Below are 23,704 nucleotides of genomic sequence, written 5' to 3'. Positions count from 1 at the left end.
ATTATTTAGTCTGCAGAAGAGAAGAATGAGGGGGGATTTGATAGCTACTTTCGACTACCTGAAAGGGGGTTCCAAAGAGGATGGATCTAGACTGTTCTCAGTGGTAGCAGATGACAGAACAAGGAGTAATGGTCTCAAGTTGCAGTGGGGGAGGTTTAGGTTGGCTGTTAGGAAAAACTTTTTTCACTAGGAGGATGGTGAAGCACTGGAATGGGTTACCTAGGGAGGTGGTGGAATCTTCTTCCTTAGAGGTTTTTAAGGTCAGGCTTGACAAAGCCCTGGCTGGGATGATTTAGTTGGGGATTGCCCCTGCTTTGAGCAGGGGGTTTGACTAGATGGCCTCCTGAGGGTCTTTCCAACCCTGATAGTCTATGACAGTGCAAGCTGGACTCAGTAGCCCTGTCGGAGAGATTTCTCAAAACCCACGGAGTGGGCACTGCATCGTTGCCAGTGCAGTGAATCTTCCATCCCCTGGGTACCCTCCAGTGCACTGGGGCATTTAACTTTTTTCTCTGAGCGGGGATGAAAAGGTGACTTAAGAAGGCTCGCAAAGGCTTGCAAGTAATAACAGACTGAGACCTTGGCTGGAGCCATCCAGAGTAAATAACTGGGCGTGGCCAGGTTCTCCCACCATCCAGGAGAACAACCTCAGGGGACTCCTTTACACCAGCTAAGAGACTGTCAAACAAGGGGCTTTCCCTTTTCGGAGTCTCCAGCTACCGTGGAAGGGAACAGGGGAGCCTGACTTAATACTCTACACTTCAAGTGCTTTAACTGTTTTTCCTTCTCTTTAGTAAAAGCTTAAAAGTTTTTAAATGCACCTGTGTTTCCCAGGGTGCTAAGCAGGCTGAGGCCTTTGTACATCAAGCTCCAGGCCTTCTTGAAACACTGTTGAACGCTGGACAGTGAGTAACACCTTTAGCCCATATATTCCTATACAACAAAAATCCTGATCCAAAGGATTTGTTTGATTAGTGAAATCCAAGCCGGGATTTCACAAGAAGGAAATACTCCTCTGGGGCTATGTATTCCTTACTCAGCGCTGACAGCGTGCTCTGGGCTGTGCTAAGACACCACTACAGATCCTGGCCCAGATCCTCGATGGTGTTTAGAGGCCTAATTCCCATTGAGGATCTGGGCTGCAGTCCCTATCCCTAGGATTGTATGGTCTTAGACAAACCCACTGGGATGGAGCCAGGGGATGGAGATGACTATGAATTTACATTAGAATAGGGCTGCTGTAATAGTGAGCTAGCCTGGGATTCGTGATCCTCACAGCAGAAGCAGAAGGACTTGAATGAAGCATGAGAGAGTCCTGGGAGTGCCGAGCGAGGGATGTAATTCTAGGCATAGAATTAAGTCCACACAGCAGAAGGAGCAGAGACAAAAGTGGGAGAAGGGCATGAAGGGAGTTGGGAGGCCAGCATCATTAGTGAAGCAAAAGGGTTGGAGTCTTGAGGGCTGGGTCAGAGATGGGAGCAGGAATGGCTTTCTGCAAGCCCAGAAGGCAATCCCGCTTTATTGAAATGACTTATTTAGTCCATCTCACTCTTTTATTGACCAGTCAGCCCTTTCCTGGGAAAGGCAGCCTGAGGGGAGGATTAAGTCTATGGGGGCTTTGATTTAGCCTCCCTGGAGAAGCCAGTAGAGTATGTAATGCATGTCAAGTGAGGTGGTGTGCCAGGATTTGCTATTTTTTGTGTCATGACGTGAAACCTGAGAGATGAAGGGACACCTGGCACCCACAGTGCATTTCCTCCTCCCTAGGGCTCTGGCCAAGGACTTATGGGTAGCCAGCAGCAATCCTCTCTCTGCCATCCCACCTGCTGCCCACTGGCTCACTGCTGTGTGGGAGCCTTCTTTGAATGGAGGGCCAGAGCCCTAATTATTCTCTTCCTCCCCACCCCCCAAAAACAATCTTGCCTTAATTCTCTGGATTCCCTGGAGATAAATATAGAGGTTTATTGCCCTGCTGATGTTATAAGGCAACACTCTTTATTGGTAACTGGAGTTAAGTATAGGGCAGTGGGAAATATTGGCATTTGTATGGGGTTGAGGGGGGGGAAAAAAGGCCCAAATTCTGTGTGCGCCTCCTGTTGAAATTAACAGGGCTTGTTCATGCTCAGCTGAGGGCAGAATTTGGCCCAGTGCATATTAAAGTATCCTATCAGGATGAGTATTTCAGTTCAAATTAGTGATGGAGGAACTTCAGCGTTTGGGTTTGGATGACACCTTGAATGAAGACTTTGGTTGACTCTTAATTTAACTTCAGAAGTTTCCCCAGGACTACTCAGGATATTCATGATCTTAACTATAGATAGCAAAGCCACACATACCTATATAAAGTATTTCCACATCTGAACAGCGCTATGGGGCTTAACTGGAAACCTGGAACTTAAACCTTCTTTTGGGCTTAGGGAAAGGTTAAGACTTAATTTCAACAATAAACTGGAGCCAGGACTCCCAATTGGAACACCCCATAACTTTGGATATAGTTGGGATCTGGGTCCAAATGTCACAGCTACAGCCGGCCTCTACGTTTGTCTTAATTTTAAGGAGCTGTAAACCGTACTTAAAGTAAACCTGCATGTTTAATTTTTTTAATGCTCAATTAGAACAGCCCAAATTATGTTCTAAACTTAAATTAAAACCTCAGCATGAATTGGATAGTGCGTCTCTGTATGACGGCTTTTATATTAAATGGTTTACATGAATGCAGTTATTTATCTTGGAAACAGGTTGGCATGCATATTAATGAGACCCAGGTGTTAATGCCATGCTGTTTCCTTTCCAACTAAGAATCTTTACATTAACTTAAAGGATTTTTTTTTAAGTATTTCTTTTGAGGCAATGCTTTGTGCAGCATCATGTTTGTTTATCATGGCTTCTGCATTTTCTCTTCTTTCCCCTCCACCAAGTTTTCTCCCCGCCTTCTCTTCTTTCAGATAAGGCAGCAATACTAAAGTTCTCCTGTTACTTCCAGTGTTCCTGTATCCTTAACAATTCTGGCTACTGTTCAGTGATATCCCATGCAAGGTCACTTGTTTTCATTTACTGTCTCTTGGCTCTTCCTTCCCCAAGAGGGAATCAACCCAAGGAGGCTCGCTGCTACCGGAAACCTAATTAACTAGCTGTTGGGATTAGGGCTGGGAGCACCCAGAGAGGATTTCTGGTTCCCATGAAATGATTAAAATGGGGGCATTTTGAATCTTTAGAGGCAGCATGACCTAGTGGCTAGAGCACTGAACTGGGAGTCAGGAAACCTGGGTTTTATTCTTGGCTCTGCTGCTGATCTGATGGGCAAGTCACATCACCTTTCCATATCTCTGTTTCTATCACATCCTGTGTCTACCTACATTTATATATTCTTTTGGGTAGGGAAGTGAGGTACTTTGATTGGGGCAGAGGGCTGGGGTGGAGGAGGGGGTGCAGGGGTCAGGCTCTGGGCTGAGGCAGGGGGTTGGGGTGCAGGAAGGAGGCAGCACTAACATTGGACAGCATGGCTCCCAAAGCAACTGGCACACCCCTCTGGCAGTGGCTCCTGGGCGGAGGGAGGCCAGGGGGGTCTTTATGCACCACCCCCGCAGCTCCCAGTGGCTGCAGTTCCCGGAACTCAATGGGAAGACTATCAGTCATTTCAATGAGCTTTGGATCGGGCCCATAAACCCTAGTACTGCTCCATTTGCACAGAGCTCATTACAGAACTGGGGCCTAACCCTGCCATCCTCACACAAGCCATCTTGTATTGATGTCACTGGGAGTTTTACTTCAGCCCTTTTTACTCGCACAGACTTTGATATATGGGGGTCACCATTAAAAAGTTAGCATCTGCAGGGAGTTACCACATGGGGACATCTGAGATAGCAGGGGATTTCGGCTGTACAGTGGAGGAGGAGTGTCACAGCTACATCTAGCCCATGGCTTATGTTCCAGTGCAGATGGGCTGAGTGTATATCTGGTAGAAAAATGGGAAGGGGGGGGATTTAAAAAAAAAAAAAGAATCTATTGGAAAAATGTGAGCGGCTCTCATTGACTGACTGTCCTTTCATTTGAGATGCTGTAGGGTGACCAGGTCGCAAGAGTGAAATATCAGGACACACTGGGCAAGCTGGGGGGGACAGACAGACACAGGTGCATAGCCCCGACTGGAGGCAGAGGCACACGGGTCTGCCTGGCCCTGTGCTACCAGCGTGCCCCTTCCTCTTGGGGGTGGGCCCATGCTGCGCCATACAGCTCCCCTGCCCAGCGCCCCCCGGATCCACTATGCCCAGAGCCCCGCTACGACCCTTCCACCACAAATGCACAGTGCTGTGCACACCCCCGCTGCCCAGCACCCCCCTGCCTACAGCCCCACCACAGCTGCCCAGCACCCCACACAACCCCCCACTCACTAGTTTCCCAATACACCCAGATTTCCCCCCCCTTCCTCCCTTCCAGTGCCCTTCCCCACAGCCCAACATTGATTCTTTTTTTTTTTCCCAGTAAGAAGCCTGCTATTAATTAGAATTGCAATTGTTCTCCTTGATCAAGTTAAACCCAAAGAAAGGATCAGGACTTCCCATGTGAGTGTGGTCTACTATATGTAACCAGCGGGAACTGCAGCAAGAGATCTAGTACAAAAGTCCTTTCCTGAAACTCCTACTCATTTGTCCATTAAGCTAATGAAGCCTTGCAGGATGGCTCAGGCTGTGGATGGGCAAAGCAAGAATGAAGATTGAAGCCAATTAAAATCACAGCTTTGGGGAAGGAATACATAGCATCACCATGGATGCTCAAAGCTTTGAAAGATTAGTAGATCAATATTTCCCAGCTGGTGAGGATCAGGGAGCAAAGAGGCCCTGTGAATAGCCTTGCAATCTTTGTAAGCCAACTGTATATGGTGTAACCCTTCTGCCCCTCTGAGTTGGCAGCAACAAGGGCCGGGTTCAGTATCCAGGGGTTCCGTTTCAATAACGCAATGCAAAACCGGCTCGAGCCCCCACCCAGTGACCTGGGACAATTACCTACCACCCCCCCGGGCGCCTCCAGGAGGCAATACTTCCCCACTCGCAAGCACGAAGTCTGAGTGTAGCAAAATCCTTTTAATAAAGGAGGAACAAACCAGAAGCAAAAACCCACCTCCAAGTACATTTGGCACTGTCCTTAGGGTCTTAAGTCCAATCACCCCAAAGTCCAACAACCCAAAAGTCTCAGTCTCTGGTCAGTGCCACCCCAGAGTTCAAAAGTTTATCTGCAGAGTTCCCCCCCAGGTGGAAATGGGGGGGTCGCACACACAGGGTGCTAAGGGACACCTTACGTGGGCCAGGGCCGACTGCCCCGCTTCTCCGTGGAGTTCTGCTGCAGCCTTCACCACGACTGGCTCCACGCCACCAGCTGTGCTGCTCCTCCAGCAGACCTGTGAACCACATCAGCCGTTCCCCACAAACCACTCCACACTGTTCCATGGGCTGCTCCAACGTGCTGCAGACTGCTCCGCTCTGCCAGCTGCTTGGTGATAGATCTTCAGGCTCTCCCACAGCACTCAGTGATTTCAGCTCAGTAAGCTTAGTTCTTTTAGTGACTTCAGTTCTTAGTGATTTCAACTTGTAGTAGGAGAGCCCCAGTGCCACATGGCCCAATGTGAATTCAGGTCAGCAACCTCTAGATGGACTCCTAAAGGATTCAAAATTAGCTCTGCTCTTTAACAGTGGAGAGAGGAGGAAGTGCAATTGGTGTTCCAGGCCCTCAAAAGGGGCCCATACCATCAGGTACACACACCAGTCCCCCACCCTCTCTCCCTTCACTGGGTTTTGGAACCCATGTCCCTTATCTAGCAAGTACTATTTAATGTAGGTTGAGTCATTTCTGTCATAAAGCAGTCTCATAGTTCCTCATTCACATAATTAAGGTAACAGCCCCTTTTTTTCCTTCCTGCCCCAATAACAAAGAAATTGGGGATTCCACAGTGTGAAAATAACCATCCCATGCTGCTGTGTGTTATGCTAAGTGGAGTGGGTTTACCAATGCAAATGCACATTCCTAAAATTCCTTTGCCCACTCCTCATAATGTACCACCAGATGTCAGGGTAGATCTCATCCTGACTCTGCTTACATGGTATAAATGTGAAAATTTGTTTATTTCTAAAGCTCTCACTGCTCTGATCTGTAGCCTGGGTGGGGCTTTCTCCTACCACTACCTCATGAAACGGCCATTTGGTCCCTGGCTGTTGGCAAAACTGCCAGTTGTGGTGGTGGTTTTCCTGATGGAGAAAAACTTGCCACTGGGAACTGGATGAAGACCTTCCAATTCATTTTGCTAAGGTCTTTTGAACAGCCATCAAGCCCTGACTGTTTTTAGTCACTATGGAAATGGGCTTTCAACCATAATTTTAGATTGCAAGACACTATAGCCATCCAGGAGGATTATAACATTTGACTGTCTTAAAGCTTCCCTCCTTCTGTCTTACAGAGTGAAGATATTTTTGTTGTTTTTCCAGCTTGTGGTAGGAAAGTTCATGGGCTGCTGGTAAGACTGAAAACTTCAAGAGTGAAAAGTAATCTTTATGGATGTGTTCTAAGATGAGTCTGCAATATTATGTGGCTGACACAGTGACAAACTGTGTCAAGTGCTGCTAATGAGTCCTCTTGCAGTCTGGTCTCTGTAGACCACAATAGTCCTGAAACACTTCAGAGTTCACACAGCTGCTTCTGTCATAATGATGAAGCAGCTGTCAATCCTCAAACAATGATGTTACCTGTAGCTCAGTCTGGGACTAGTTGACAGCATGTACTGCTTTTTGTTTTAATGTAGTAAGCTAAACCATTACATTTCTCCGTGCCCTGCTTTGTTGCTTCATGGTTTTTCTTTTTTTGGGTGTATCTTTGATGTTACTCTAATGATATTCAGCTGTCACTTGATTTAGAGGGACAGCAGGGGCTGAGGAAGGTAGAACCAAACTGCAAAGCCATCTCAAGAGATTCCAGCGGGGGCTGCCAGGGTGGTTTAATGCCCTACAATCAGCAAGAGAAAATTAAATAGCACAAAGTGAGGGGAACGTAACCAAGCAGGCTGACTTGCTGCTTGCATGTGAATTTCTTTTCAGCTGCTCTTTTCTGTTGTCGCAATAGCCCTTTTCAGATGTTCTCAGGCACTGTAGATTCAAAAGGGAAGGTGAAGAATCAGGAGGGAATGGTTGGGAAAGGTGATGTTCTAGGAGATGATCACTGTGTTAGGAAGAGGTCCACCATATGAAAAAGCCCAAGAAGCTTTAACCCTGGCAAATACTTTCTGATTGTTTCCTGATTCATGCTCCGTGCATTCTAATCATTTTTTGTGAGGGAAACAAGTGCCGTGAACAATATGTGCAGTAGAAGGGAATTGCTCTGTATAGTTTACAAAACAGGTCTGAACTGATGTATTCATCTAATGCCATAACCAGATATTCTAGGCGGGACTGGTAGCACTGCCTATTAAGGTTGCCCAACACTTCCCATTATAAGACCCTGTTTTCAGTGCCAAACTTTAACCATTTGGGCAGTAATTTTCTATGCCAGGTGTTTGTCTGAGGTTGAAGTTTTTATGAAAATTCACAGCCCTGATTCATACCCAGAGTAGGTCCTTCCTGTGCACTGAATGAGGGGGGCCTGTGGAAAAAACAGTATGCACCAGGCAAATTTTGTAATTCTGGCATTTCCTAAATTTGGAGTGCTTGACTTTGCAACACTGCTAATGTTCTTTTAGTGTTTGTGTGAGCTAAATGCAGCCTTTTTGTGACTCCATTGACGTCCCCCAGGATGAAGTTGGCCCATTGATCCTGGAGATATGTGGAGATGCACTTTTGCGGTGCTTCTTTGGCAATTTCTGATGCTGAATTGGAACAATGGGAGTGCCACATCCAAAATGCTGGAGGGATGGACTCTGGCTGTTCTTATAAATAGACCATATTGTCCCCAGTCTGCAGACTCCCTTTCACAGAATATTATTTCTTGCTGTTAAAACCTGACAATCCGCCATTTTTAAAAGCCAACAAACGAACTAAATGCATGTGAGGGCCCCACTTTGTGGGGTCTGGGAGGTTTCTGTGGGAGTGCCAGCGTAGGGTGAGGTGGTTGTGATAATTGCTGATCTTAAATGACAGCCTGATTGCTCTAGGGAACGCTTATATGGTTTGCCAGTTAATGCCATCCAGACTTGCTCTGTGGTTCTCCAGGGTTGGTTGTGCATATATTCAAATGAGCACTTGCAGAGTGGTTTTATTTAATTTATTTTCAGATTCTGATACACTAGTTTGGCAGATGTGAAAGGATTTGCCTGCTGTCCTGCCCTGTTAGCAGTAGTTGGAATCATGCAGGGAGCTGCTGGTGAATTCCTGCCGACTCACTGGAGCATGTGGGGCTCATTAGACTCCATGTTGAATACAGGGAAGTTGGGGGTAGCTCTTGCGGGGAGGAATTTAAGATCTGGAACAGGCAGTGTTCTAGGAAGAAGGCTTAGGATGGAGTTTCCTTTGTATCTTGAGTTACTTTGTTGCTAATATCAAACTCCAGGAAGGGTGCAAGGATTGACCATATAGAGGGTGTGTGTAGTCTTTATCTGGAACAGAGTTTATACCAAACAATGGAAATGTGGCCATTTGGAAAGGAGATTGGGATTGATAAAACAATACAAGTATTTTGCAGTGAATAATGATAACCTTCGCAAACATTGACTTACAAACATGCAGCAGGCACCAGACAAGGAAATTCTGAATTGAGCTGGGCCGGTATCAGAACCTAAAATCCAGACTTGACTCCAGTTCTGTTGCTACCTTCTATCTCTATAATAAGCTGGACAAAAACCTGAGCTTGGGGGCCAGATTGGCTCTTTCTGACTTCCCGAATTATAGGGTTGTGTTGTACTTGGATGGAAAACTTTTTGGAGCAGGGACCATCTTGTTGTTCTGGGTCTAGCACAATGGGCTCCTGAGTGCTAGCACAATACAAATAATAAGAACAATGGTAGCATTTTTAACGAGGCCCTAGTAGGCCTGTTCAATGGAGCTTCCAAAGGTTCCTCAAAGCATGTCAAACCAGGGTTATTTTATATGCCAGATATGCCCCAATGTATGGGGTCAAGAGATGACTAAATGGGTGTGGTGGACTTGGTCAGGGATTGCTTCGCTTTAGTGCGGGGGTTCTCAAACTTCATTGCACTGCGACCCCTTTCTGACAGCACAAATTACGACATGGCCCCAGGATGGGGGACTGAAGCCTGAGCTGGCCCAAGCCCTGCCACCCCGGGGTGTGTGGGGGAGGGGGGAGGGGCAAAGCCCGAGTACCACCACCCTGGGCAGGGAGGGAGGCAAAGCCGAAGCCCCAGGGCGGGTGGCCTGTAACTTGAGCCCTGCCGCCCAGGGCTGAAACCCTCAGGTTTTGGCTTCGGCCCTGGGTGGTGGGGCTCGAGCTTGGCTTCGGTCCTGACCCACAGCTTGAGAACCACCGCTTGAGTGGGTTCGTCAGGATGGAATGGAACTGTAACCTAGCATAATGTCTTCTCGGTGTAAATTTCCCTCTAGGGCTCTTTTTTCAGCTGATGCCTCAAAAACCTGACTTTTCAGATGTGTCACCAATTCTAACTTGGAGGTATAATTTTACCACATACTTGTTCAATCAAGATTTGTATTGGAGAAAATATCTGAAGGCAGCTTCTTTGCTTCCCCGTTAGGCATGTTCAGATTCTGCTCTGACTCAAGTCAAAGATTGGGGGGGGGGGAACCGTTTTTCCCCCCCTTCTTCTTTAGTAACCTTTTCATCAGACATGAGGAACTGCGTGTCTTTATGCCTAGGAGTGTGTTATCCTTAGGCAACAATAAGTAGAAAAATGTGTTTCTGCCTAGGAGATCTTATCACTTTTATGAAATCGCTCTCAGGTTCTTCACTTCTCTTTTATCTGCCTGCTTGTCTGTGTCCTTTGCGATTGTGGATGAACTGTAGCAGCATTACTTATGTAAAATGCAGAAGAGTGAATGCTGTGCATCAGAGGTGTTTAAAAGAGGGTTCTAATTCAATAGAAATCAAGCATTTCTTTTGATTAGAGCACCCTGAACAATGAAATTTTTTTCTAAGTCTTGACATACTTAGGAAAAGAAAATGAAGATAATTTTGCAAAATGTTCATTGAGATGTTTATTTTCCATTATTAACAGAAAGGTATCACTTATCACTTTTCTATTAAGAAATATTTTGGAAAAAAAGAATTTCAATTGACTTAATCACATACTATTTCTAGGAAGACAGTCAAATTGGATTTTTTTTTAAAAAACAACATGATTTAGGGTTTTTTTGGGGATGGGAGGAAGAAGGTCAGTACAGATTCCCCTCCCCCACCCCGTGACAATGATAGTTTCATCTCCTTCTGGTAATCAATTTTATACGAAGATAGATATTTGACTTAAATAATCCTCTACAAAATAGATTGCCATTGGCTTAGAACTTTATTGGCTGCAGTTTCACTGGTGTAAGGTCAGAATCCCATGCAGTATGTGGCAGTGTTGGTTGAGCAGTGATTCTGCGTGGCACATTCTCAACTAGTGTAAATTGTGAGCTCAACTGATGTCAATGGCATCGTGACAATTTATACCAGTGGAGAATGTGCCCCTGTATGTTCTGGAGAGTATCAGATGTTCCTTTGTGTTTTGGTCAGCTGGCAAGCAGCCACACTTTTCAAATAGGGAGTTGATTTACAGAAAGAAGGGGGTGAATTTATTCTTCTCCTCAGCTTTTTTGCAGTGCTTCATGAGTGATCATCATGCCGCTGATCTATTCTTGCACTGCGCTGCCCTCTAGTTTTGCAGCCTACCTCTTGAAATGTGGATCTAGTCATGTTCCAGAACTAAACTCCCCTAAAATATTTCACCATCCCTGCAGCGTGAGCCAGCTGAAAAGCCTTTGTTACTAAAAAGGGAGCTCCTTGGTGTACTAGTTAATAGGAATTGGATAGTATCGCTGTAAATAGTTTGTGAACACCTCCTCACTGTGTTCTACGTTTCAGAAACCAGCCAGATCAACAGCATATACATAGGTAGGCGGTGCATGTTGTGTATAATTAGTAAATATGGCTATTTGGACCCCACCGTGCCTGTGGATTATTGTCTTGTGTTAATGGCAAGAGACACAACCCTTGGCCTTCATATTCAGACCGTAGTTTTTCAGTCAAGGACAGGAAGCTTCAGCAGGCCAGTGATGCAAATCAAACCGACAATAGGACCTAATGTATGGACACTCTGATGTGCCTGTCTAATGCCCTGCAAATAAACACAAGTTGTCCAAGCACATGCTCGGTGGCGTTCCAGTGGGATGGAACTTGCTACTTGAGATGATTTTTGGCAGAAATTGTATTTTTTGCCACAGTTGGAGCTTTTTTTTTTTTAATACACCCTTGAAATGTTCTTTTGGTTTGAAAAGTAGAGCTGTCCAGGCAGCGTCTGCTGGCAGTTTCAGCAATACTGGCTGGTGTGACACACGGTGATGCCACACGTTTAGGCTGCATCAATAAGTCCATAGAGCAGGGGTGGCCAAACTTAGTGGCCCTCTGAGCCACATGTGACAATCTTTAGAAGTTTGAGAGCCAGGGCGCACCTACCGGGGCTCAGGGCTTCAGCACAGCTCCCGCTGAAGCCCTGAGCTCTGGCAGGTGCACCCTGCTGGGCAGAAGCCCCAAGACCTCCCTCCCCACTGCAAGGCACCGGTTCCAAGCTTCCCTAACCCCCTAGGTGGTAAAAGAGCTGCATGTGCCTCATGGCAGCCCTGCCGTAGAGCATTGCAAAGAGAGGATGTGATGTGACCTGTTGGTTGGAAAGTTTTTAAAAAAAAAAGATGTCTAGGATTTACCCAAGCACCAGTATCTGTTAGAGCTCTCATAGCTCTGCCACTGTTGGATGTTTTTACTGGACCTGTATCAGAGGTGTAGCCATGTTAGTCTGGATCTGTAAAAAGCAACAAAGTCCTGTGGCACCTTATAGACTAACAGACGTATTGGAGCATGAGCTTTCGTGGGTGAATACCCACTTCATGACAAAGTGGGTATACGTCTGTTAGTCTGTAACGGGGTAGGCAACCTGTGGCATGTGTGCCGAAGGCGGCACATGAGCTGATTTTCAGTGGCACTCACATTGCCCGGGTCCTGGTCACCGGTCCAGGGAGCTCTGCATTTTAATTTAATTTTAAATGAAGCTTCTTAAACATTTTAAAAACCTTATTTACTTTACATACAACAATAGTTTAGTGATATATTATAGACTTATAGAAAGAGACCTTCTAAAAACGTTAAAATGTATGACCGGCACGCGAAACCTGAAATCAGAGTGAATAAAAGAAGACTCAGTACACCACTTCTGAAAGGTTGCTGGCTCCTGGTCTATAAGGTGCCACAGGACTCTTTGTCGCTTTTTACTGGACCTGTTAATTAACACTCCATTTTACACTCATCCTACAAAGGGCTTTATACCTTTAGCTGCTAATGAAGTGAAAGCACTTGCACCTCACAGAACTGGGTTCTCTGATTCAAGACCAATGTCCAAGCCCAGTATTTCAACTAGATGCTTGGGGGAAGCAAAGGAGGAATCCTCCCGGTGGCTGTCGTGTGGTCGCACAGCTGCTCTGTAGTCTCACGGCTTGTCTTCATTACATGGGCACACTTCACTGAGTACACCCCATCCATGGGCAGAGCCTTAGAATAGCAATAAATCCTTTCTGCCCCGGCCTTCCCCCGTCCCACCTGCAACATCTCCCTGCAATACGGGGAGCCCACACCGAGCTGGGCAAAGCATGTGCTTCCCCAAACCCCTCCTCCTGGCAGAGCAGAACCACAGCATTTCTGGTGCCAAGGAACATTCTGTTCCTGTGGAGGAGGGGCAAGACTGGTAAGCAGGCACTGGGAGGTAACCCAGTTTAGATGGTGCTGTCAAGCAGATCAGGATGTTTGCAATGTCTCATGTATTGTCTGTTACAATTCCAATGCCTGCTGAGGTACATTTAGGAAAATACAGAGGCGTGCACCTGTTGGGTGCATTCTGCAGTAAGCAGTATTGGGTGGGCATCTTCCCTCACCCCAGAAACCAAGGACTGTTGCACATGAATTATGGACCAATCTTGTGATATGGAATCAATGAGCATCAGAAGCCTGCCGCTGCATCTTCCATTTTTCTATCCCTTCACTAAGCGTAGAGCTGTCTTATTGTATGATAGTGACATAAAATATTGAATTGGGGATGCAGGCCTAATGGTTCCACCAGGTACTCGAGGTAGCAAAGCAGGATGATTAATGAGAACAGGCTCCAGCTCTGTCAAAAGCCATATCTACTGGGCTGAACGGTTTCTTTCTTTTTGGAATATTACACTCAGCAACATGCCGCTGTGCAGCCTATTGAGCAAGTGAGTAGCAGATGGAGCAATGACACATTTTACTTCTCAGCAGCAGGGACAATATATGTGTTAGGAGATTTAAAAAAAAAATTAGTTGCATGCAAAAATAAAAGCTACAGGCGAGTTCTCTCTCTGCAGTGTTGCAGATGGACAAATGGAAAAAAAACAACAAAAAAAAGCAATTGACCTAAATAAGCATTGCAAAGATCAAATGTTCATTAAGTTAACATTGAATCCATGATATAGAAAGTACACAAGTCCATCTACAATATGGATCCAGCTGTTACGGTGTATGACTGTCAGAACTTCCTTTTGCTTTTTAAGATAATACCCTGATGACTAGTGCTTTACAAATGCCATGGCTGGATAGATAGGGAATGCTACTGGATAGCTGTCATTTAAATCCCAGATGCTAACTTTCATTTGAGTGGCCTCTGTGAAATCACATCCCTTGCTTTTTACAAGTCGACTCCTTTTTTCACATCTGTAGCAGCTGAGATGTTTTAAATGAAAATTAGAGTCTGAGCTGAGATAAGAATTCCAGAGTTACTGGCTCCCAGGCCTGGACTCAGACAGCTGTGCCACATCTGTGTCTCAGCTATAAATTCCATGCTTAATCATGCGTGCTAGGGTGTTTGGAATTTGACAATACTAACCGAGGCTCAAGTGCCTTGATAAAAATGTTGGGCTGGATCCTGAAGACAATGGGACGGTTTGCATGGGTAAAGCCAGCTCTTACTGGAGGGACTTATTTGTCTTTACAGTTTCTAGCACAATAAAGCCCTTATTTTGTTGGGGATCCCCAGGCACTACCATAATATTAATAAATAGGATTTGGCCCATGCAGTAGGATTGTTTGTTTTTACTAAGGCCCACTAGTAGGGAACCTGTCCATTTAATGTCGTAAATGGACAGCACTGTGTTCTCACTACCATTATTACATTATGCTCCTATTTTATCATCTGATGGGTTTTACTAGTATTTGCTGAGAATTTAATGATTTATGTGCAGTGGAGAGAGCCTATAGACCAGTGCATGCAGTGAGAATTGCTCTACACCAGGTCTGAAGAACATCTGTGAAAGCCAGTTTGCCGCCATGACCCTATGCAACTTGAGGGAATTTTGATCAAAGGCATCAGACATTTTCCAAAGCTACACAATCTTTATTTGTTCAGTGTCTCGCCACAGTGGATGAGATCTTGTTGCTGTAATGTATCATTGGAAGACCTGATTAATTAGTCTACCTCGCCTCACTCATCCTATCTTGCTACAGTTCTAAGACACACAGGATTGTGGAACATAGCGATAGACATGTGTTGGGAGCAGTGGTGAAGCACCTTGCTCCAGTGGGAACTCAGCGAGGCATTTAGCTTTAAGCTGTAACCCATGACCCATTGGCCGCAGGGATCAAACTTGGGACCTCTAGATGTAAAACCATAATTCTCTCCTGCCTGAGCTAAGAGTTAGCTCCATTTGGTAAGCCTGTAGGAGGCTCATCAACCTTCACGTGTGTCGCAGCTACCGCTAAAGGGCGACAGAACGCCACACTGAGTTGGTGTGGATTCCAAAGGCTTGATGCTTCCCAGAGCTTCACGGTGAGCAAGGCTGCTGCACATTTGGAAGGTGTCTTGTCTAGCTCTACCTTGAACCCACATCTGAATCTAAACATTGCGGCTGGCCCCTCTTTCAGGCTGAAGGTCTGATATCTGATGACTTATCAAAGGTAGAAATGGGAGTTTTATGCCCTAGGAAAGAGAAGATTCCTTGCTTTGCCACAAGACTTGCTTGATGCATTGGCTGGGCCCAAGAGACCAGATCTTAAAATGTGTACGTTATTCTGAACAGCAAAGCTATTGTAGATCACTTGCAGAAGTTTCTAAATTGTCTTGGTTTCAGAGGGGATAGCCGTGTTAGTCGGTATCAGCAAAAACAACGAGTAGTCCTTGTAAGTGGGTTATAGCCCACGAAAGCTTATGCCCAAATACATTTGTTAGTCTCTAAGGTGCCACAAGGACTCCTCGTTGTTTTTAAATGGCATTGGTTATCTGTTTCCTCTGACTGTAGCTAGACCTCAGTGGGTTACAGGGTTATGAAAAGTAGCTCTTTATAGACAATTAAAAAAAATCCTATAAAACATTTCTAAAGCAGCTCTGTTATAACACAAGCACATGCACAGAATATGTAATGCTGATGTGTGGCGTGAAGTTTTCATTGGACCAGCATGCAGTGATGTTGTAGCCATGTTGGCCACAGGCTGTCAGAGAGACAAGGTAGATGAGGTAATATCTTTTATTGGACCAACTTCTCTCACCAACAAAGGTTGGTTCAAATAAAAGATATTACCTCACCCAGCTTGTCTCTCTCCTTGGCACCAGCTCAGCTGTGCCACTGCTGAATAATGGGACCATTCTGAACTTATGCTGATCAAAACTTTACACTGCCACATCATGTATTCAGTCAGTCTTGTGTGCCTTCCCTTTCTTTATCTGCATCTAAACCTATACATTAGTGCACATAACCAAGTGATCAATATGATGTTCAGATAGAGGAAAATTGAAAATGATTGGCTGTCACTTTGAAATGTGTGGAGAACATCTTGAGCAGAATCAATTAAGAGCAAGTTTTTATTTATTTTTGTTCATTCCTGCAAAGAGCAAAATGAGCACTTTGTTCAATCCATTGCTTTTTGGTTTTTAAAAAAATTCAACTAAAGGAAAAAGGGAGCCCATTTTACCTCATTTTTTTTGGAAACCTTCAACAATGAGGGTCTCATGACAAGGTTAAGTTCAAATATTTTCAGGTCGCCTTTCTCTTTCCCACACATCAAAGAACTTCTAATGACAGCCTTAATGAGTCTCTCACTGAGATCTAGATGCAAATTTTAATATCTTGCCAATGGAACAGACAATCATGCTTCCTACTGCAGACGAGAGGATCAGGGAAGCATTCTGATGAGTCAGTAGAGCAAAAACGTGGAGTCATTTTCCTTTCCAAAAACTTGATGTGTGTTTTCCCCCCAGGAAAAGGTGACACACCTGTTTGTTAGGTGTGAAAGTTGTTAAAACAGATGTCATTTGTCTTTGAGAGCTTTTGACTGCTAACCAAAAGAGTTTCCTGGATTTAAGATGACATCTTGTAGGGGTTTTTTTTTTCTGGAGATCTTCGTAGATGAGCGAGTGCGGGTTCATTATCGTGTGGTTGTTTTCTCGTGCTGTTGCTGCCTCTCTTCAGATAGATGGTGGTAAGATATATGCAAGGATGGAGAGGCCAACTGTCAGTGACATCGGCATTCCTGTGACAAGTCTCACAGCAGTGTTCAATTGCACATCAGCTAGTTTCATAGGTACGCTACCGGCCCATAATGGTGTGCAACATTCAGAAGACGAGTGGCTGAGAAGACAAGTGGCTGTCCGCAAGGTCTGAGCGTCTGCTCCCCAACTGATCCTGCCTTGTTTGTGGATTATATTGTTCCTAGCCTTTCCCTTGGCTGTGATTTTCATCGAATGTTGATGGGATGTGTGGCTACAATGCAGAACCACACCGAGATATTTTTGGAAATCCTTGTGCCTGAGTTCCGTGTCTCAGAAGGTGTCATTCACTCTGCAGTTGTTCAGGTGGAATGCAGTGACAGCTGTTTTTTGAGGGCTCAGTCAGTCGCCATAACTAATAGTATTCCATTTTGTTTCAGCTCTTCTGTGAGGATGCATTCCACTTGGGTGAAGGCGTTTGTTTGAATGGTGAGCACAAAACCATCTGTGTATCCAAATTTCCGTCTGTGGCATGTTAATATAAATACCAAAGAGTTATGGTGCCAAGATGGATCCCTGTGGGAGCCGGCTGCTCAGTAGATGAGGTCTGCTGGTCTGTTCCATTACATGTACTTGGAACTTGCGATGGTTATTCTTTAGTGCACTACTATTTTAGTCACTTTCAGGCCATCCTGCCAAACCATATCATGTGCCGAGGACAAGACCACAAAGGTTGCTGCTTTTTGCACCTGCCTTGGTAGCTGGCTTCGATATTGGTTCTCATTGTGATGACCTGATTGCAAGTGCTTCATTCTGGTCTGCAACTGGATTGCTCTTTGGGGATGTAGCCCTCCAAGATGGGTATAGGTCTCTGAAACAGTACCCTTTTCAAGAGCTTATATGTTATGATAAATATACTACCATTATTTGAGAAAGAGGAGAAATGGGGTTGTTCTGTAACCTGATAAATGTTGCCCTCTTCCCAGGCTTCATATGTTGACTAATTCCATATATATCAATCAATAGATAGATACAGATAGATTGCAGAAAAAGTGATTTGGAGGAGAGAGTGTTTGGACTCAGGCTCACATAATAGAGTATAGATGCTGGAGCCCCAGGTCGGGACCCAGGGTTCAACAATTCTTGACTTGAGGTTCCAAATGAGTGTAGATGCTCAAGCCCTAGGTTAACAAACCCGGGGTCTGTTAACTTGTTCTTCTAACCCTGGGCTTACAATGAAGTGTAGACATACCCATAGATACCACTAAGGCTCCTTAAGGGAACAATGTGGCAGCTACCAACTGGGCAGTGCCTCTGCTTGATTCCATCCAGGCTGGCAAAGGGCATTTCTCTCAGGCAAAACCTACAATTACAGGGACTCCTAAAGCCGTAAAGATGCTAGCCTAGGGAGGAAGGGGAGCTGGGTGGACTGTTGGCAGGAGATGAGTCTTTGGCAAAGAGAAAGGTACAGAAGCTGCAAAAGGTCAACCTGCTTCACCCAGTCAGAGATGGAGGGATCTGGGCTGAGGGGAGCTTTCAAGGAAAGATTAAGGGGTAGGTAAAAGCCTTCTGACTTTCTTGTTTGCATGCGTTGCTCTGCATGCAGTGTACTTTTGCGTGAATAACGAATGCTTTGTTTGGAAGAAGCTGTTTTGGAGTCGTTTTAGTCACAGGTCCCTGGAGGGGAGGACTTTGTAGGTGCCACACCCAGATGGGCCTGTCCAATGGGGGTTTCGTCCCAGAGATCCAGTCTGAGTGGCTGGAATGTGAAGTTCGGTCCTGTGAGCAAGGCACAGGCAGCCGTGCTGCGGTGTGTACTTGACAGGGAATGAGAAGGGTATAAAGTCCACTAGACATGGACTTACCCGTCTACTGATGCTGTTGTGCAACAAATCACCACACATAACGTACAGAGGCATCTCGCTGTCTCATCACTTGCAAGCCATGGCATGAAACGTAAAGCACTAGGACGTACTCTCTGAGCAGTATGTCATGTCTGAAATTCCTTTATGGGGAGAACTACCACTGAATCCAAAGAGACTTTCCTCGTTCCTCCTCTAAGGGCAGCATGTCATGGCATAGGACGGGGACGGATGCCAGCAGGGGGGTTAGAGTGCCTTTCATACACATTCAGAGTAATGTTTTTAGATGCTAGTGTGTCATGAATATCCCCTGCAAAATAGACAGATGCCTGAACACTGTCATTAGCATTTCCACGATAGTTGGGCAAAATGAAGGATGAGTTTTAGCTGAACATTAATTGCAGATTAGTCAGTTTGAAGGGGGGAAAAAAAGGAAATTGCATAATTTCTGAATATCAATGGGTGGGGGAAAAACTCTATTTCTGTGTGGGTAAATCACTTTAAACAGTTACTCCAGTAGCAGAAGTTGAGTTAATGTTACCTCTGTCTACTTAAAGAGGCCATGGGATAACACTGCTTTCAACACTCTTCTAATCTTATATATTTAGAAGGCCTAGAAATCCTACTTTGTGGTAGCACTGTGGTGCTGTCTGAAGCCGGCGGGAGGGGGCACGTTTGCCTGCTAGTGCTTGCTTTGAACTTCTGAGCTTATTAGCCCCCTGAATCAATATTCAGCACAATTTCATTACCAGTCAAGAGCATTTGGACTTTTCATACAATGTGATTATTTCCCACCCTCTAGCTGTGAGGGAGGCTCTTAAACACGCTGCTCCAGACTGATCAAAACATTAGCAGAGCCTTGTGATGTTTGGACATGCTAGTCAGCACCAGCTTCGTTAATCTCTTGGGGTTTGAACAGATGCTAAGTAAAAGCAGCTGTATGTTAAGATTTTCCTTTACTGATCAACACATAACCGTGGCGGGAGCCTGGAGGGATAACGCAGAATACATTGAGTTACGTGCTGCAAATGTATATTCAGACAGATAAAATAACAAGAAACTAAAACATAAAACTCGAGCCTGACATTAGTAGTTATAATGTCTGAAGAGTATTTAACAGTTTAATTTTCTTAATGATTCTGAATGTTTGAAGGATAATTACAATTATCCAGTATAAAACCCCATCCACAGTTTAAAATACATACAGTTAACGCTTCTAATGCATATTCACTGAGGATATAGAATTAAGTATTTTTATATCCAAGGTTGGAATTAATTTGTAAAAAAAATTCCTCAAGTAAAAAGATTTGTTAAATACTCCTGTTGCAGACTCTGCCAATTCCTTAGAAATGTCCACAGTTACCAAGAAAAATTGCATGTATTATGAGACAAGCCTAATAGATCACACAGTTAGTCACTTAAATCTGCAGGAAGCACTTTTATTAGGGTTTAATCTATATTATTAACTACTCCTGGGGAATTACTATTAAGTTATAAATCACTGTCACTGATGGTCGGTATAAAACAATGTGTCTCGACTGTGATTTTACTGTCACCTTTAAACCTTTTAGAATAGGGAGGAAAAAAAGCTTAAAATAGAGCATTTCAAACGGTGTGTGCAATAAAGGGGAAATCGCTCACGGCTAGGCTGCGTGGCTCTTCCGCAGACCGGTGAGCACTTACGCTTGTGTGACTGTCACTTGAGAGCACTCAGCGACACCAGCAAAAGTGATACAGTTTAGCTTTATGTACCTAGGGTTTGATCCAAAAGCCCTTTGGAGTCAATGGAGAGAAACCTTTTAATGACATGGGTTTGGATCAGACCCAGGGGCCTGTATTAACTTTTGCATATATAAGTAGTTCCATTTACTTCAATGGGATTACTCACATGAGTAAAGCTAACCACGTACACGAGGCCTGGGAACTTAGTTGTGCTGGGTTTTCTTTCTTTCTGCCCGCCCGCCTGCCTGCCAGGGCTCATTGAGTATTTTTAAGGGTGCTTACCTTAAAGGCTATGACAGTGATCTGCCAAACACTCCCTGTGCCTTGTCAGGGTTTAACCAACAGCAAATCTGAAAGCTGTGGCTATGGCGAAGTGTGTTTTGGTGGTTAAATCCTGTTCTTGTTCACAGACTGGTTATTGCAGTACCTGGCATAGGAAAACCATTGTTCCTGTGTGAGAACAGTAACAGCAGGAGAGGATTAATGTTATTCCTCAAAGACTAGGGCCTCAACAAATGGCTTGAAGATAAGATATTTGGCCACATAGAATAGATTTTGTGTTTAATTTTTTTTCAATTTTTTTTCCTTTCACCTTTATCATTTTGACCTAGTATTTTTAACTTGTAAGGGCAAGTTACATCATTGACTATATTGCAAATGTGGACCTATGTGTCTATTAATAGAGTGATATAAGTTACCTTTTGAAATTCCCATAAAACATATGGGCTGAGGACGATGCTCAGTGTACCAGCTTTCATTTTGATGCAATCCATTTCCTCCCAGGATCATGCACCATTCCCAGGGAGTTCTTGGATGCAGAAAGGAGCTGTTTATATTAGCAAATTTATTTGTAAAGGCGCTTGCTGGTAGCTGGCTCCCTAATAGCGAAGGTTCTAAGTGCCAGGGAAGGGGGTGATTTCCCTTCTGAATGTGATATGGACACCGCTGGAGCAGAATATTAGGCATTAGCTGGCAGTGCACTGATGAACACAACACTCTCTTTGACTAATACATACTGCCATTTGGCGCGTTCCTGTGAGAAGGATGCCTGCCAACAGTTGATAGCTATCAGAGGCATTTTTAATGGGGAACAGACACCTTTTGAATTCCACACAGTTTCATTGGACTCGCAGAGAACTATGGAGGGACAGAGTGGAAATGGTAGATATTTTACTGCTGTTCCATCTTAGCCAAATGCAGAAGGCTGGCTGCATGTATGCAGCAGAATAGCACTCATGTAGCCTCCCAGTTACTGGGAAGGACTTACAAACCACTATATATCCCTGTGGGACAGTCCATGGACAATAAGCAATGGGAATGAACACCAACAAGCTGAGTTAGTATGAGAGAGAGGGGGAATGACACCCACTCAAGGTATATCAGGCCATCCCTTCCCGCAGGGATGTGTCTTCAGGCAGTGGTTGTCAGGGAAGCTCCTGCCTTCCTTTGGCCCTTTCCTCAGGGGTTGAGGGTCTGTTCTCATCCCTGGCCTGCTCCCAAGTGAGCTGTTCTGCCTCCCGTTTAACTTTTCTTCCAGCCTGTGTGTGTCTTGCAGGTGTGGCAGGGCAGGGCTGGCTGAGCCCAGAGCAGCTCCTTAACCTCTCGTCGCCCAGTGTGGGGTTTGTAGACCCCATCACAATCCTGTACCAAGAGGGTGCAAACCTGGCACATTTCGCCCTGTTTTGAACATTAAAAATGCTTTGGCCTTGATACTCATTTATCCTAAGGCTTTGTTTACACTGCTTTGGCAGCACAAAGAGGCCATGAAGTACACCTGCTTTAATATTGTCTTTCTATCATCAGAGTGGTGTAAAAGGGTCTCAGTGTGGCTGAGAATCAGGTGCTTTCTATATGACTCAAAACCTGAATGCTGACAACACAAACAGCACCTGCTGGATACAGTTTGTCCATAACAGTTTCTGTTAAAGAAAATATTTCCATGGTACAGTCATGGCCAAGCAAATATCTAGGAGGAATCTAACATAAGAACCTACAGAATCCTAGAAGGCAGAAACTGAAAAGACTATTAGGTTATCTAAGACTTTTTCATTCACTCTAATAGGAGTAGGATCAGTCCCTTAGTCCCTGCCCATGTATGGTTCCTAGGGTTTTACTAAATCTTGTGCTTTCTTTTCTTTTTCTTTGATCTTGTTTGAAACACCCTAAACTGTCTTACAAGAAGGTAGAAATGATTCTTCCAAATAAGTAAATAAAATAAAGCTGATTCAGATTCTAAAAGTACAAAACTATGTAAAATTAAAAATAGAGACAGAATTCCATATCCTTTCCAATTTCAGATCCAAAGCAACACTTCTACTATTGCATCTTTCAGAAGGAAACACTTGGCCTAGCTCAATAGGGATGTAATATATTGACACCGGTGGCATAGGTATTATGGAGAGCTTTGATTCATATGCCTCCCACAACTATTTTCTTGGATCCGTATTTCACTTCAGTTGTTTGATTTGGTGTCAGTGCCACAGATGGTAAAGGGTCCCGGGATTTTATTGCTCCTGCCTAGATAATATTACTAATGTTTCTGGGAGTGTTATAAAACATACAAGCGAGGCATAAATCTATAAGGTAGCCTGGCTGCTGTATAACTAGAAAATAAATAAAGGCCTTTTCCTCTCAACCTAGTAGGAAATGCAAAAGTGCTTGACCAATCAGCTACTAATTATAATTAAAAATGACAAACTTGCTTTAACCATCTTAAATCTATTAGTCAAACTATCCCATTGCTCTTCAACAATGTAAACATGATTCAATGAAGGGGAGTAGAACACACAACGTGGGTCTATTTATTTTGAGTAGACACACAGATATACTATGAACCTCATTGAATGCAATTCTAAGAACCACTCTGTCCCTACAAACCTGCTATATTTTGGGAGACCTTGATTCTATCATCCTTCCTCATCACAGGCCCAAACCTTCCAGCCTTTACTGCCATGAGTTATACTATTTGCTTGAATGGTCTCCTTCGGCAACGTATTCCATGTACGTCATGGTCTTTTAACGACACAGGGGTAGTGGCATTTTGGACCCAATTCTGCTCTTATTTGTTTAGGTAGTAAAATAACTCATTTTATGTCAACCTTTCTCCTCTGGACACCTGAGCACAAATCCTGATTCACAGCACACAAGAGAGCATGAGTTTGGCATCCCCATTTGTGGACATCCCTATGCCATGCTGCAATTTGGCACCCTTTGCCATCTGTGCTTAAGAAAGGCCTTGGACTGTGCATCAGACTGAAGTGTATTGACAGAGGTGAGCAGTAGTGCACCTAACTGCCTCAAGCAACAATATTAATTCCGCTCTTTCCTCAGCACGCTCACACGTTTTATAAAAAGAACACTCTACGATATCTTAAAGCTATTCTCGGTTACTTTTAGCTTATGCAATGTTAATTATGTTGGTTGAGTGGTTGGCATCTAAAAAATATGATCTTGTATTTTTAATAAGATTCATCCTTGTCAATTCTACAAAGCA

This window comes from Mauremys mutica, chromosome 9 (genome assembly GCF_020497125.1).
Source record: "Mauremys mutica isolate MM-2020 ecotype Southern chromosome 9, ASM2049712v1, whole genome shotgun sequence".
Lineage (NCBI taxonomy): Eukaryota > Metazoa > Chordata > Testudines > Geoemydidae > Mauremys > Mauremys mutica.
The sequence above is the reverse complement of the archived record's forward strand: the minus strand, read 5'-3'. Positions refer to the sequence as shown.